Raw genomic sequence first — 15507 nt, forward strand, 5'->3', positions numbered from 1 at the left:
GAAAAAGCCATAAGATGTGCAGAGGTAGTAGTCACACTGCGCCTTGTTGCACACATGCTAAAGTGTTCCGTCTGGAAGGAGTCGCATGAGGACCCTCCCGGATGGACCACAAGAACAACTGCAAGCGCTGTGCAGTTCAAGCACATGGACCCCATAGACTATAATGGGATCCGCCTGCTTGCCGTGCACTGCCTGCATGAATCGTTCGTGCGGGCAGTGCACGGCAAGCAGAAGGACCCCATTATAGTCTATGGATCCGTGCACTTGAACTGCACAGCGCTTGCAGTTGTGCTTGTGTTCCGTCCGTAGGGGTCCTCATGCAGACTCTTATGGACGGAACACATCAGCATGTGTGAACCGGGCATAAGTGGGGCACCCGTGACACATTTTGCAGTGGTCGTTCAATTTGTAGATGAAGCAGTCGTCCAAAGCTTTCATAGCACAGCAGCTTCCAATGCAAAAAGAGACTGTGCTATGTAATTTGCAAACAAATGTTGGTTTCACAGCTGCAACCTCTGCACATTTCTGTGCTAGACATAAGGTACATCATCTACAAGGCCAAGAGACTGCTTTGTGCTTGTACCACTCCCTGGCTGCGGGGGCAGTGTTGTGGGAGATACGTTATTTGGTTCTATATAGTTTGTTAGAAGGAGAATAAAACACTTTAGTGAGTGTACGGCGGGCAGAAGCCTGGACGGAGGACAATGCTCCAAGTCTCAGCATCTCACATGTTCTGCATTACAAGGCAGACATTATATAATAAGGTTTACATTGAATTACACGGCGCATAATGTATCATTAGGAAACAAGGCTGAATTGTTTCCTGTGAGGCGGTCGCTCGTGTCTATATATAACCGGCGGTAAACAAAAACCTTCAGAGTGACTGATAGATAGAAGTGTGTTATGTAATAACGCCTGATGGCTCCCATCCACTGCACGAGCACTCACATAATAGTATCTACTGACACATCATTCTCAGCTGGGAGGTTTATACATATATCATACCCCGTATAGATTCCTAATGCTGACCTGACGCTTCCCTATTTTTGTACTGGAGAGGATTTGGACTCCACTGATACATGACGGGTGGAAATTTGGCAATATTTATATGGTAACAGTAGGAAATCCAGCTGAGAAAGAAGGTAATGGAAACAAGTGGAGAACAAAGAGCATGTCTAGTGATAGCAGTGACTGTGGACTGTATGGCAAGGGGCGGCCATATGGTGTTCTGACTACACAGCCAAACGCAATGCTGAGGATACCGAATGCAACACCACCCCCAGCATACCCATAGGAGTAGTATTATAGTAGTTATATTCTTGTACATAGGAGTAGTATTATAGTAGTTATATTCTTGTACATAGGAGCAGTATTATAGTAGTTATATTCTTGTACATAGGGGCAGTATTATAGTAGTTATATTCTTGTACATAGGAGTAGTATTATAGTAGTTATATTCTTGTACATAGGAGTAGTATTATAGTAGTTATATTCTTGTACATAGGAGTAGTATTATAGTAGTTATATTCTTGTAGATAGGAGTAGTATTATAGTAGTTATATTCTTGTACATAGGAGGTAGTATTATAGTAGTTATATTCTTGTACATAGGAGCAGTATTATAGTAGTTATATTCTTGTACATAGGGGCAGTATTATAGTAGTTATATTCTTGTACATAGGAGTAGTATTATAGTAGTTATATTCTTGTACATAGGAGTAGTATTATAGTAGTTATATTCTTGTACATAGGAGTAGTATTATAGTAGTTATATTCTTGTAGATAGGAGTAGTATTATAGTAGTTATATTCTTGTACATAGGAGGTAGTATTATAGTAGTTATATTCTTGTACATAGGAGCAGTATTATAGTAGTTATATTCTTGTACATAGGAGGTAGTATTATAGTAGTTATATTCTTGTACATAGGAGTAGTATTATAGTAGTTATATTCTTGTATATAGGAGTAGTATTATAGTAGTTATATTCTTGTACATAGGAGGTAGTATTATAGTAGTTATATTCTTGTACATAGGAGCAGTATTATAGTAGTTGTATTCTTGTACATAGGAGTAGTATTATAGTAGTTATATTCTTGTACATAGGAGCAGTATTATAGTAGTTATATTCTTGTACATAGGAGTAGTAGTATTATAGTAGTTATATTCTTGTACATAGGAGTAGTATTATAGTAGTTATATTCTTGTACATAGGGGCAGTATTATAGTAGTTATATTCTTGTACATAGGAGTAGTATTATTGTAGTTATATTCTTGTAGATAGGAGTAGTATTATAGTAGTTATATTCTTGTACATAGGGGGTAGTATTATAGTAGTTATATTCTTGTACATAGGAGTTAGTATTATAGTAGTTATATTCTTGTACATAGGAGTAGTATTATAGTAGTTATATTCTTGTACATAGGAGTAGTATTATAGTAGATATATTCTTGTACATAGGAGGTAGTATTATAGTAGTTATATTCTTGTACATAGGAGGTAGTATTATAGTAGTTATATTCTTGTACATAGGAGGTAGTATTATAGTAGTTATATTCTTGTACATAGGAGTAGTATTATAGTAGTTATATTCTTGTACATAGGGGCAGTATTATAGTAGTTATATTCTTGTACATAGGAGTAGTATTATTGTAGTTATATTCTTGTAGATAGGAGTAGTATTATAGTAGTTATATTCTTGTACATAGGGGGTAGTATTATAGTAGTTATATTCTTGTACATAGGGGGTAGTATTATAGTAGTTATATTCTTGTACATAGGAGTTAGTATTATAGTAGTTATATTCTTGTACATAGGAGTAGTATTATAGTAGTTATATTCTTGTACATAGGGGGTAGTATTATAGTAGTTATATTCTTGTACATAGGAGTTAGTATTATAGTAGTTATATTCTTTTATTTAAACATATATTAACCATGTGAGGAATCATTATGCAGGGTATTTATATTAATATTCTGGCCACTGGACTTGTCCTCTCATCATTACCTTCTCTTTTACTATCACTCATCTTGTATTATTATTACCAGTCAGTATTATTTTACTTCCGCTCTGTTACCTGCTGTTCTCTAGCTCCATTTTCCCCAAATACTAATTCTGAATATGAAGAATAATTCCTAAACCTTGCCGTCTGTGTAGCTGAGGCTGAGATGTCACTGCCCTGAAATCACAAGTAGGAATTCTTGCCCTGATGAGATTACGCCCTCTACACACCCTTTTTTCTTGATTAGGGCTGACATCATACTTGCTGTTTTTTTCTCTCCTTTTGGGGCAGGGCTGAGAAAGTAGAGACTCAGAGACAGAGGCTGAATCCAGTCTTGTTTCCTGCTGTCTGCACTACCATAAGGTAAGCCGCTGCCGCCTTTCTATCCTCTCTGTATAGCTACTATTTATCGCAATGTTGTAGAACTACTAGTGGCAGCATGTCGGTAGTATGGACACCATGTAACATGTATCCTTGGTGTTACATGAGCCATGATTTTACCTATAGCACGTGCACAGATCAAAGTCCTGTGTTTTATCACTATAGTCTTTGCACTGCTGTAAATGTAGTTACGAGGCTGGTGGTTTATAGAGTAGTGCTTTGCCCAAGAGCTTGCAATTGACCTGTCTTGTATAGGAATATATGGGCGTGGGGGTGGTATGGATTTGATCAACCTGCATAAATAACACATCTATATTCATATTGAGTGTGAGGAAGCCGTATAAGTTCCACCAGAGTCCTGCTATAGGGTCTGTGACCTATAAGTAAAACCAATATTACTGCTTCGTTCCATATGATATTTAGTAAGGGTAGAGAAGTCAATAGATCCCAGCGATGGTATTGAGGTACGAGGCGCTCCATGCCTCAATGTCACCACTGCTTGATAGAGATGTCATACAATGTATTCAGTATAATCTTCCCAATAACTTCTCTGTTTAATAAGATTTCGGAGTAGGCTCAGGCTCTAGACTATCTATGTGGACATAGTTTTGGGTTGGAGGAGGTATTTTTGGAATGTGAGTGTATTGCGGTGAACCGTCTCTCCCTCCTCTGATATTGGACAGGATGGCCCACTTCATACATTCCAGTCAATGAATGAGTAAGGGGGGGTGATATTAAATTAGTATATTTTTATATTGACTTGTATAACAATGCAGTGCTATAGATCTTTAGAGACCCCACTGAGGCACAATGTATCTACTCACATGTAGCCATATTTCCATTGTTGTCCGGGGGCTTGGCACGCCTTTGGCCACACCTCGAATTTGACCCCGCCATGGATTGTCCATGGCCCCAATTTACTAATAGTTCAGTAATCATTTTTAGGTAGTGACCAATGATAAATCCGGGGGACCTTTAGTTGGCTTATTTGGAGCCAATATTTTATTTAGGTCATACCCCTTCTCTGAGAAGCCACGCCCACATGTCTAACAAGTATAAAAAAGTATAGTAAATCTGAGCCAACATCTCTTACAGGTGAGACTCCCATACGTAAAATAAAAATCCCTATAAACCTACTAAATGATAAGGTATTGCTAATATGCTCATTTTGTTTTTACAAGCCCTTTAATTGTACACTCCGACAATCCTAGAAATATGACCTAACTAATCCTTTTGGATCGTGTCAACCCTACGAATTGCTTGACGGAGATGTCGGGTCCATCACCGAAAAATCCCTTTATATCTATGTTTGTTGGAAGAGTCGTCCTCGTCATGAGTTATAGGAATACCTAACACTTTAGGACCGACAGGGTGCCTAGTGGGTTAGCCCATACCAAACTATAAGGCTTGGGCTACATGTCAATTTTGGTTGTGACCTAGATCGCCATATCGTTTTGCGACTCTTTCACGCACGTACCACGACTTCTAGTCGCGAAAAGTTTGAGCTGATCTCTTTGCGACTAGAAGTCGTGGTCTTGGTGCACCGCGGACCGCATTGCGTTTTCGTGATTTATCATTGTGTGACGAGAGTAGCAGCCAATATTCCATGTAGCCCAAGCCTTGGATTCATGGGCAAAAAAAGTTAATTTTTCAATAATCTAGTCAACCATTGCTAATTGTAGGCTTCTATATGGCGGTGTAGTGTGGACAATCGGGTGCAGAACTGGGTCACCTACATGGGAAACATCGAGCTGATAGTATTTTTCTTTGTGATGACGTGACCCTGTGCTGCTTCTGTTAGACAATGGGTGAATTGAACTCCCTGGTGGTATTGGCCTGGGGGAGGGGAAAGGGGGTGGTAGAGAATGTCTGAGCACCCTAGAAACCAGCCAGACCCAGAATCTCTGTCTGCTGTCTCACCGGCCACTGGTTGTAGTGAATGTGGTTATGAGACGGATGGGAATGGACAGGAGGGCCGAGAGCTCTTACGCAATCACCGCAGGAATTCTCCTATTTTTTTTTTCTTCTTTTTGCTCACGTCTATCGGCCTGAGGCTGTATGTCACCGTTAACCCCATGTTCTCCGTTCATCTATTAACTCTAAGGAAACTTAAGCTTGTTGCAGGACCTGTTCCTTACATTCCGGATTTGCTACACTAGTTTCCAGGCACTTGGTGTTATATATGATTTCCTGATGAAATAACTTGATGTGGGTTCAGGCAGAAAAAGCCACTCTGCACAATTTCCAGATCTGCCGCCCGATGGCCATTATTTCCTGTGTTTCAATAACGGTGACATTTACCCAGGGCAGGAAACTACAATAGTACAATCCAGTGTACCAAGGGTGTGGCCGGCCGGGGTTGTGGGCTGTTTTGTTTTGCCTTTTATCCTTCTTCCTTTGGAATCCTTTCCTGAATTTCTACTAACAAATACATAATAAAACTGATGATCTAAAAAATGTTCATAGATAATTAAGATTTTTTTTTTTCAATATTATAAAATATAATACAAAATAATCTAAATAACATTGCACAAATGGCAGTCTTAAAAGGAGTTTTGTTTGGTGTACCCGGGGCGCGTGTGCTGTGGCATCTGTTTTCTTTTGTGGCCAATGTCCATCTTTTTGGTGCTCTGGCAGGTGTGGCCATGACTTGGGGGCAACAAATTGCTTATTTGTATATAGGGCTGGCCTTTGTCACACGAGTATGTAAGTGACAGTCCCTACAACAACATATAAGTGGTTCCGATACCTGTAGACTCCTTTTAAAGGAGCACTGTATCATATTTGTGGACTCTTGGAATAAGGAAAGATCTCCCAGATTCTTGAAAGAAATCCCCGGGGTGCCCCATATACTTCCCTCTGCTGGCATCAATTTTAGTGGCACCAAGAGAGGACAAAGGCACAATTATGGGTAGAGAGGAGTAACTGAACATCTGGGCTTTGGCCTATAAAGGGCTGGTCTGGGGTCTGCAGACTGGATGGGATCTAAGCCTGGTGGTTTGTTCTTGGGTCTGTATTTCTTAATGGTAAAGGACCTGTATTTTCCATGGCTGATCTTACTTTTTTTTTTTTTTTTTTTAGAGGTTTGGTCTGATCTGTATTTTTAGGAGGTCTAGGATCGATATATTTAGTGTCTGTAGTAATGTTGAAGTTCTGGTCTGGGATCTATATCTTTTAGAAGGCCTAGAATCTGTATTGTTAGTTTGTCTGGTGACTGGTCAATTTAAAGGGTTTGGTCTTGGGTTTGTATTTTTTAGGGTGCGTGCACATGATGTAACGTGGAGCGCAATCTGGCACGTATACACGTGTGCAAAATAACTCGGTGTATACGCTCCTAACTCCCATTGAAATGAATGGGAGCATTTTGAGCGTGTCCTCTGCTGGCATGTGTACACGTGCCAGATTGCACTCCACATTACATCGTGTGAACGCACCCTTAGGGTGAATTCACACTGAGTAAACGCTAGCTTATTCTGAACGTAAAACACGTTCAGAATAAGCGGCGTCTAAAGCAGCTCCATTCATTTCTATGGGAGCGGGGATACGAGCGCTCCCCATAGAAATGAATGGGCTGCTTCTTTCACTCCGTGCAGTCCCATTGAAGTGAATGGGGAGTGCCGGCGTGTACGCTCCGGCATGAGCAGAGCTTGCCGTATACGCCGGCACTCCCCATTCACTTCAATGGGACTGCACGGAGTGAAAGAAGCAGCCCATTCATTTCTATGGGGAGCGCTCGTATCCCCGCTCCCATAGAAATGAATGGAGCTGCTTTAGACGCCGCTTATTCTGAACGTGTTTTACGTTCAGAATAAGCTAGCGTTTACTCAGTGTGAATGCACCCTTAAGTAGTTTTGTCTGGGGTATGTATTCTAGGAAGTTTGGTTGGGGGGGGGGGGGTCTAGGATCTATATATTTAGAGTGTCTAGTAATTTAGAAGGTCTATATTTTTTTTAGACAATTTGGTCTAAGTATTTTTCTTTAAGGATCCTTAGGGTAAGTTCAGACAGGGTTTTTTTTGGTATGGAACCTGAGGCGGAGTCTGCCTCAAGTTCTGGACCAAAAACTGGGTAGCCGTGACTGAGAGCTGATGCATTGCTCCGGCATCCAGCTGCGCACTCCGCTCCAGATTAGGCCCAATGACTGGGCCTAGTCCGGAGGAGGGAGTGTCTTCAGGCCGAATTGCGAGGCGAAACGGCCTGAAGAATGAGCATGTCGCTTCTTTTTCTGGAAAAAAACCCTGAATGGCTCCCATAGATTTCAATGGGAGCCGTCTTTTTGGTCAAGATTTTGAGGCGGACACGGCCTCAAAATCCTAACCAAAATACTCTGTCTGAACTTACCCTTATATGGCATTTATATTTTTATTGGGCCATATAGGTGTATGGCATGAAGCCTGTATTCATATCGGGGACAATAAGGAGGGTCATATGTACCATTTGTGCCTTAAATGCTGTTTGTTTGGAGATGTCTCCAAACTGGGCAGTGACGGTATTGAACAGACGGTATACGGGACTGTATTGTCCCGTCCTGGCCTCATCTGGTTATATGTAGAGCATTCCTAGTGTTAATATAATTTATTAGGATTATCCAGAATATCTACTGCGTAAAGGAATCCAGAGACCTATCCTCTCTGATCAGGAACCAGTCTCTCATGTATTCCACCCAGTATACAGGATTTACACAATATTCCTTCGAGCTGAAATAATCGAATAGGACAACTACAGTCTTCTGCACCAGAAAAGGAGGTAAAAAGCCATGGCCTGGGGTGACGTGTGGCCTGCTATATAATGGGCGTGTATGTGTGTATACAGGTGTGTGATAAAATAACAAACGGTCTCACAGTAGGTTGTTACCTTGAGATCCTACCATTGTCTGAGTTTTTTCTGTAGTATTTGTTGTTACAGTGAGAACGTGGGTGGTCCCTTTAAATTTCGTGTCTAGATGAATTAAGAACTGGCTGGAGGCGTAGTAAAATAATTGATACTCGCTTACCCTGGTCCTTGGTTTGGGGGGTTCATCCTCTATTCCCTACAGTCCACAATGGATACAAGGGATGGATCAATGTTCACCAGTGTTTGACCACAGTGGTCGCCTGTCATTCAGCCCACAGCTGATTTGCCCCATAAGTGCAGGCATCCTTTTCTGCTTATTGCTCCCTTCTTCAGGATAATGGTCTAGAGGTAAAAGATTTGCCCAAGATTATAAAACAGTCCCACATCTGTTCACATGCATGGTTCTGTTCCCACCAATGGAGCAGAATTGATATACCAGCCAGAGGGGTGACGCTGTTTTGGGAACAATGTAGCCATGTTTTTCTAATCTTGATCAAACTGCTTGGAAGGATCACTAACAATAACCTGATCACACGGTGATGCCCCTGCGCTCATCGGCAATTCAATACGTCGCAACTACAGAAGAAATGAAGCATTATACAGATAGAATTAAGTCAATATTCTGTCCATGTAATGTATGGACAGGCCGGGTCATTCAAAGCAAGAGATACTTTAAGTAGTGGTTGTCAGCTTGAAATCTGTCATGATGGAGATGTCCAAATATTATTGGAAAATTTAAGTATCACTCTAAGGCCCCGTTCCCACGGAGTAACGTGCCACTCATTCTGACACGTAAACACGTGTCAGAGTGAGCGCTTCAAAACAGAATCCCATTGACTTCAATGGGTTCCATCTTACGCGTGCTACACATTGAAATCGATGGGAGGCTTTTTAACCCATTGATTGTTAAACAGAACCCATTGAAGTCAATGGGGTTCTGTTTTGAAGCGCTCACTCTGACACGTGTTTACGTGTCAGAATGAGCAGCGCGTTACTCCGTGGGAACGGAACCTAACTCTTGTAAGGTTTCAATGTTTTCCTATAGTCCCATGTAAGCCAAAAATATCAATGTTTGGCTCGATCGACTGCTTTGGACCGATCATTGGCCGGCTTGTAGACTCGTGCTACAGTCACATAGGCACCTACAAGTTTCTTCTGGTTAGTTGGAGGATGTACCATAGACACAAATAGAGCCCGATGAACTCCACTGACTACAGTATATCGGGGTCTGTACATCAGGGTCTGTTGGGTATCCATTCATTTAAACTGAAAAATTTGGGCTTCCTTCTGGTGACTTCTGATGGATCCACACCTGGTTTCTGGAAACATGGCGCAGATGTGAGAAATGGCCTTATTGCACCTCTTCTTTTTTGAAAGCAATTAAACTACCCCCTGATGTGGCAATTTAGTTGGTGCTGTTAATGATAGGATTGTTAGTATAATAAAAAAACAAATCCCATCATCCATAGGCGGCTTGAACTCTAATATACAAGGCCAAGCATGATACAAGTCAGCAGTCAGGTGCCTTATTGTCTGAGATCTGTAGCCCCATATTGTGATAATACTGCATCGTGTTACACGGATAGCTGTCTGGCAGCATGTACCGTGCGCCGCCCCTACGTAATACATAGGGCAAACCTTAAAGGACGAGCTCATAAGTCGCCCTCCAGCTGCTATGAAAATAAACTGAAAGAGAAATCTGCTTATTGAAATATAATTTGAAAATCCCGCAGGGACGATCCATGGGAGCGCGATCCAAGAAACTGCCTCACATATGTTTATAGAGAGATAATGATGCTTATTGTGACCGGGCTGCGGTCTGGAAGTCGAATGTGCCTCCGCTTAAAGGGACAATGATCCCGTATTATCTCCTTTTCTTTTATACACATACTATAGACTATGAGAATACAGCCTTATTGCTTTACATCATATTTTTAGGTCTATACGGTAATACGGTGTGTTTTTGAGGTTGATGGGTTTTGACGTCCATGAACGTAGTGGCTTGTCGCCCTATGGATTGTACCAAGGCATATCTTCTCATGACTGATATGGCCATGTCATACACCTGCACGCAGACCGGTGACTATCACTATCCATCACGAGTCCTATTGTTCTGCATAAAACAAATGTACATAAATAAACGGAGGCACAAACAATAGCGGCATTCAGGGCCGAGGCCTCTGGAGCGCAGCCTGTTTACCGTCGCTGCTGGAATAAAGACCCTTTCAGCTTCTTTATGTCGCTGCTGGAATAGAAAATGTAACCACAAAACCATCATAATAAAAAGCAGCGACCTTCCTGAGCGGCCGCTCCCTATCCCTGTCTGAAGAAAGCTGGATGCCCTTAATTCCCCGGGCAAGGGCTCAGTCCAAGCGCTGAGATACAGATGGAAAAACGTTGACTTGGCGTCCCAGCTGCCAGCTCTGTGCTAGGATTGTCTGTACAGTACGGAGACAAGGAGCCTCCAGCTGGGAAAAAGAGAGGAACTGTGCCGAGGAAATGTTACTGCGTATTATCCAAGTCTGTGATGTGTGAGACTGTCTACTAAGATGATGTATCTAAGCCTCGAAGTGTAGTACTGACTGAGGTATAGCCACTGCATCTAGAGACGGCCTTCACGTCTGTGCTGCCTTCGCGTCTTCGTGGTGTGTAGTCAGAGAGTCCAGGGCCAGTTTTGGGTGGAGCTGGAAAAATATTACTAACTTAGGCCTCAAAATAAAATGAATTATTCGTGTAATATAACAAACGACACATCTAATTACACAGTCCAGTCACATTAATGTGACCACGTGTCAAAATCCAGAATAACCACCTTTGGCAGAGCGGACCGCGGCGAGACGTGCAGGAAGAGAGGGGATGTTGTGGTGATGTTCACTGGGATGTTGAGCCATGCCGACTCCAGTGCCGCTAGGTTACGCGGTTGAGCATCCATGGCACTAACAACCCAATCGAGGTGGTCCCACAGATTCTCAATTGGGTTCAAGCCTGGGGAAATTGCTGGCCAAGGGAGTACGGTAAACTCATCCTGGTGCTCCTCCAACGACGCACGTACACTGCGAGCTTTATGACACGTCACATTGTCCTGCTGGTAGACTCCATCATCCTGAGGAAAAAAATTCACATGTAGGGGTGAACATGGTCCGCAAGGATAGATGCATACTTGTGTTGAACCATCGTGCCTTCCACAATGATGAGTGCACCCAGACGACTGATGACACGTGCCACCTGCCATTGGTTATTTAACGTTGACATCAAAAGTAATCGTGGTCACATTAATATGTCTGGACTGTGTATATATTTCAGTCACTGGCTTTTTTTCATGAATTACAGGAGTTTTATGGCTTCTCTCTGAGCATGGAGGTTTGGCCTACTGACTCCACGGCGCTAGTGGGAGATTATCCATTGAGCAGGTATCTAATCCTATCATGCCCGATACTGTCGGCTTTGTGTGTATCCAAAGCTGTTACGTGTATGATACAGTGCGTGTGACGGGTGAATAGCGTTAGGCCCGGCTTCCTCTCTATGTCTAGACCTGCCATGTTGCGTACGGCGTCTGTAGAAGTCATTACAGATCTTCCTAATGAGGATTATTGTCCCTTCATGACAATGATGGGAGGATAACTCCTCTGACAGCCCCAGCGCACCTTGATCACCAAAACCCTTTCATAGTCGCCAAGATACCTGTAGGCAAGAACCATTATTAATTCCATGAGGCGTCAACGGCAGACGACTGATGTCAATGGGTGTGGATTTCGCAATGGGAACGGCCTACTGGGGTATACTAATAGTCATGACTCCGGAGGACCTCTATGCCTGCTGCTATTTTTGCCGCTGTCACGATTTTCTATCAGCTTCGACTTATCCGAGTTGATAAGTTTATTGGAGTCGTAAAGGCTGTCACTTATTTTATACAAGGTAATAAATATACAACGCCGTTATTAGCGCTTGACTCAGGGAAACGTCTCTTATAAAGCGGCTGAAATTCGCAGATACAATAATAAAGAGCATCCTCTCCCTCCTGCCGTGTGATGGCCATGATAACAACCCCCCACCCAAAGTACCAAGCCAAACCCAGAACAAAACCCAACGCTGCGATATTGTCTACCACAGACAGATGGAAAACTCCCTGACATCATGGAAATCCCCGGGGATAACAACCGTCTTCCCTCACGGCTGGGCTGTAGGGATCACATTAAAAAATCATTAGCAAGGTGAAGTGTTGGGAGATTAGCGAGGATCATGGCTGTCACCACTTTCACGCCGGCTGTGCGACTCGCAGATAAGACGGGACATGTTCTGATCGGTGGGGTGACCTCATATGTCTCTCACACCCGGGGCCTGCTGCTGTGGGGCGAGGGCGGACTGTTTGCTGAGCTTGTCACAATGCTTTTCTATTATATTCACACAATGGATACCGGGCGGAGAACATTGGGTATTGTCTGCCATACAAACCTAAAGAGAAGGATCCTTTATGGTATACAGGAATGTGAATTCCTCCTCGTGAAAGGCAATCCGAGATGGTGGAGGGTAAAGAGTGATTAGGGTGGATCCTTGCCCTGTATGGAGAAGTATACGGTAAGGTTAGCCCTATACATTGGGTGACTGTCTGCCATACCTGACTATCTCATTGTGACCACACAGTGGCGTAAGTAGGAATGGTGGGGCCCCGTGTCGAACTTTTGGCATGCCCCCCCCCAACCGACGCCGAAGACCTCGACCGACCCCCCCCCCCCCCCCCAGTATTTTGCCTATTGGGCATGGTCAAATTCACGCAGACAGTAAAGGTGGTATTTATTGTAGCTTAATACTCCTAACCCTTCATTAGAATGGGTCATCGGTATCCAAACCATGTGTCTTCAACACCCAGGACCTCTACTCATAAGCTGTTCAAAGACATTGCAACGCAAGGTGCCATACGTTATATAGTGGATGGGCTTGATATTGCAGCTGAGCCCCATTCACTTGAATGGGACTGAGGTACACAGGCCACGTGACGAATCAATGTGATGAGATGCCACTGGCCTGTGAAGTGGAGACTTCACTTGCCAAGCACCCCCCCCCCCCCCGTCATATATTGATATATTGATGACCTAACCTTAGGATCGCTCATCCATTTTTAACGATTCGGAAAAGCCCCTTAAGAGCTTTCCTGATGTATAATCACATAAGGGTGTGTCCAGTGTGTACAATGGAGATGGCCCGCAGCCTATGAAAATTCCTTGCTGGATCTTGTCAAGGCTGTAGGACAACCTGGGGGGAGGGAGGACATGGCAGACAATGGCGTCACATGATGTAAGCTGACAGGGGGAATTAGTGGTAATTTGCACTAATGAACAAGCCAAGGATATCTGGCTGGGTGTCCTGTTACCTCGGGGGTAGGAATTACAGGTGAATTAACTGTACCAAAAGCTTTTCCGAATACATATAACGTCTCTAGACTGGGTACCCGTTGGCACAGTATTCCCAATGTTGGCCGTGTGCCCTAGAACGCTGAATGAGTAGGAAGTCTATGGCTGACACCTGTGACTTATCTCCCTGAGTACTTGAGGGTGCAGTTGCACCTGGGTTTAGATGCCTTGGGGGCCCATAATGCTCTTCCCAATATGATGAGACCAGTACTATAAACAAAGGGAGAACAAAGGGATTGGACAGCCAAAACCCACCTGCCTGATCCTTCTCTGGAGTCCCCAGTCAACATTAAATGGTCAATTGTAGGTTTGTTAAAAATTTCTCAGAATTTCGGGTTCCCAAAATTTTGAGGATCACACCCACAAACCACTATTATACTGTGGGGTTTCTTCAGATCTCAGGGTATACTAGGTGGAAGCACAGGCCAGTACGTTCAGTGCAGGTCCCCATCCTCTTCAGGCCTCCTGGAGGATCGAAGGGTCTTAGTGGTCACGTGGGCTCGCCAATGTCATGACGCTCGAGTCTAAATGCAATGAAGTTGGCACGCCGGCATGACTACTGATGCCCAATCACAGTTCTCCACGCTCCCTTGGGGCCTGTGACCTCATAAAGAGGACGTGGACCTGCAAGGCAGCCCAGGGGGGGCAAGTATGCTTCCGCACCTTCTCTGGACCTCCGATTATTATACTCTGGGGTCTGAAGATATCTGCAGTGATGTCTCCCAATGTGAACTGTGATATAACTAGGTTGTCCCGATGCTGAGGACCCTGAAGAAATCAGTTTGACAACCCCTGTCGTAGTCTCCATATTGGTTGTCGGCCAGCTTTCATAGAAGCCAGTGACAGATGGATAGAAATCTCTTATCTCGGGAATATTTATAGACTTCCTAAATATAGAACCTTCATATTTGAGGTTGTCGTGTAAAACTCAATTCCTTTCTGAAATGACCATCACCCCCTCCTCATTCATTCCCAAAATATGACAAGACTGCCTAGGAAGCGGGGGCTGGAATTTGTCCAAATGCTATGGAAATACTCCCAAATTTGGACACAAGAATTTCTCAATCGCGGTATCATCTTGCTAATGGAGTCGGCAAGAGGAGGTGATGGGCCCCACGCCAGTGAGACACTGGATAAGTGGGAGGATTAGGACCGGTGAGGGGCCGCACATCCATGGGGTTCCCAGGGCAGTGAGGGAGATTGCAAGACATCTACATTTTATGGGATCTTCTCTGATCTAAGCAGAATTAGATTGTCAGCTCTTGATAGCAGAGCTGTAACTCCTCATCTTAGGCACACACGACCCATATGAAGGGTTTGTAAGAAACCCACAAAAAAGTGGGGAGAACCTATAACTAGGGCTGGGGCTACGAACAATCACCGCTATGTATTCCACTAGATTAGGCGCTGTGATAATCTTGCTGTCACCGCTGCCTGCGGTGGATCACCCATCGTGTGTGTGTGTCGGGAGGGGGTTACAAAAACACCATTTATGTTCAGAAATCGAGCTTCTCCCAAAAAAGGAATCATTGTGCGGTGCCCGTCCAGTGCCAGGCCTTCATCTGTAGGATTTGCGGCTCATTCCTGCGTTAAGCTGCCATGTCATACACAGTTTACAGGATGTAATGAGTCAAGATTAACATCACTCCCGTAACCCTGTAGTGAAATTAAGTCATTTCCTGATTTTTCTCTGGTTACATCCAAAGCAGCTTTCGGGTAAAAAAAAAATTGAGCAGAAGTTTGTCTTCACTCCACAGTGGCTTTGAGTATAAGACGTTATTTGGAGCTAGAGCAAAGTGCTTGCAACTTCTAAGTGGGATCCAGGCAATGGTAGTGTGAGTGTGCTGGACATTGTAGTGTCAGCGATGGTACATGGATCCCATTGTA

At 43.5% G+C, this 15507-nt stretch overlaps 1 protein-coding gene across 1 annotated transcript in view; it reads left to right on the forward strand.

Annotated features, from left to right (window-relative positions):
- Positions 1-3239: 3239 nt before the first annotated feature.
- The window catches only part of TAGLN2 (transgelin 2), a 29996-nt gene continuing 17728 nt past the window's right edge, over positions 3240-15507 (forward strand). The window contains exon 1 of the mRNA XM_075283286.1: positions 3240-3362. The gene's annotated coding sequence lies outside the window, so the exon portion shown is untranslated. The remainder of the gene's footprint in view (positions 3363-15507) is intronic.

The sequence above is a fragment of the Leptodactylus fuscus genome, chromosome 7 (genome assembly GCF_031893055.1).
Source record: "Leptodactylus fuscus isolate aLepFus1 chromosome 7, aLepFus1.hap2, whole genome shotgun sequence".
NCBI classification, from domain to species: domain Eukaryota; kingdom Metazoa; phylum Chordata; class Amphibia; order Anura; family Leptodactylidae; genus Leptodactylus; species Leptodactylus fuscus.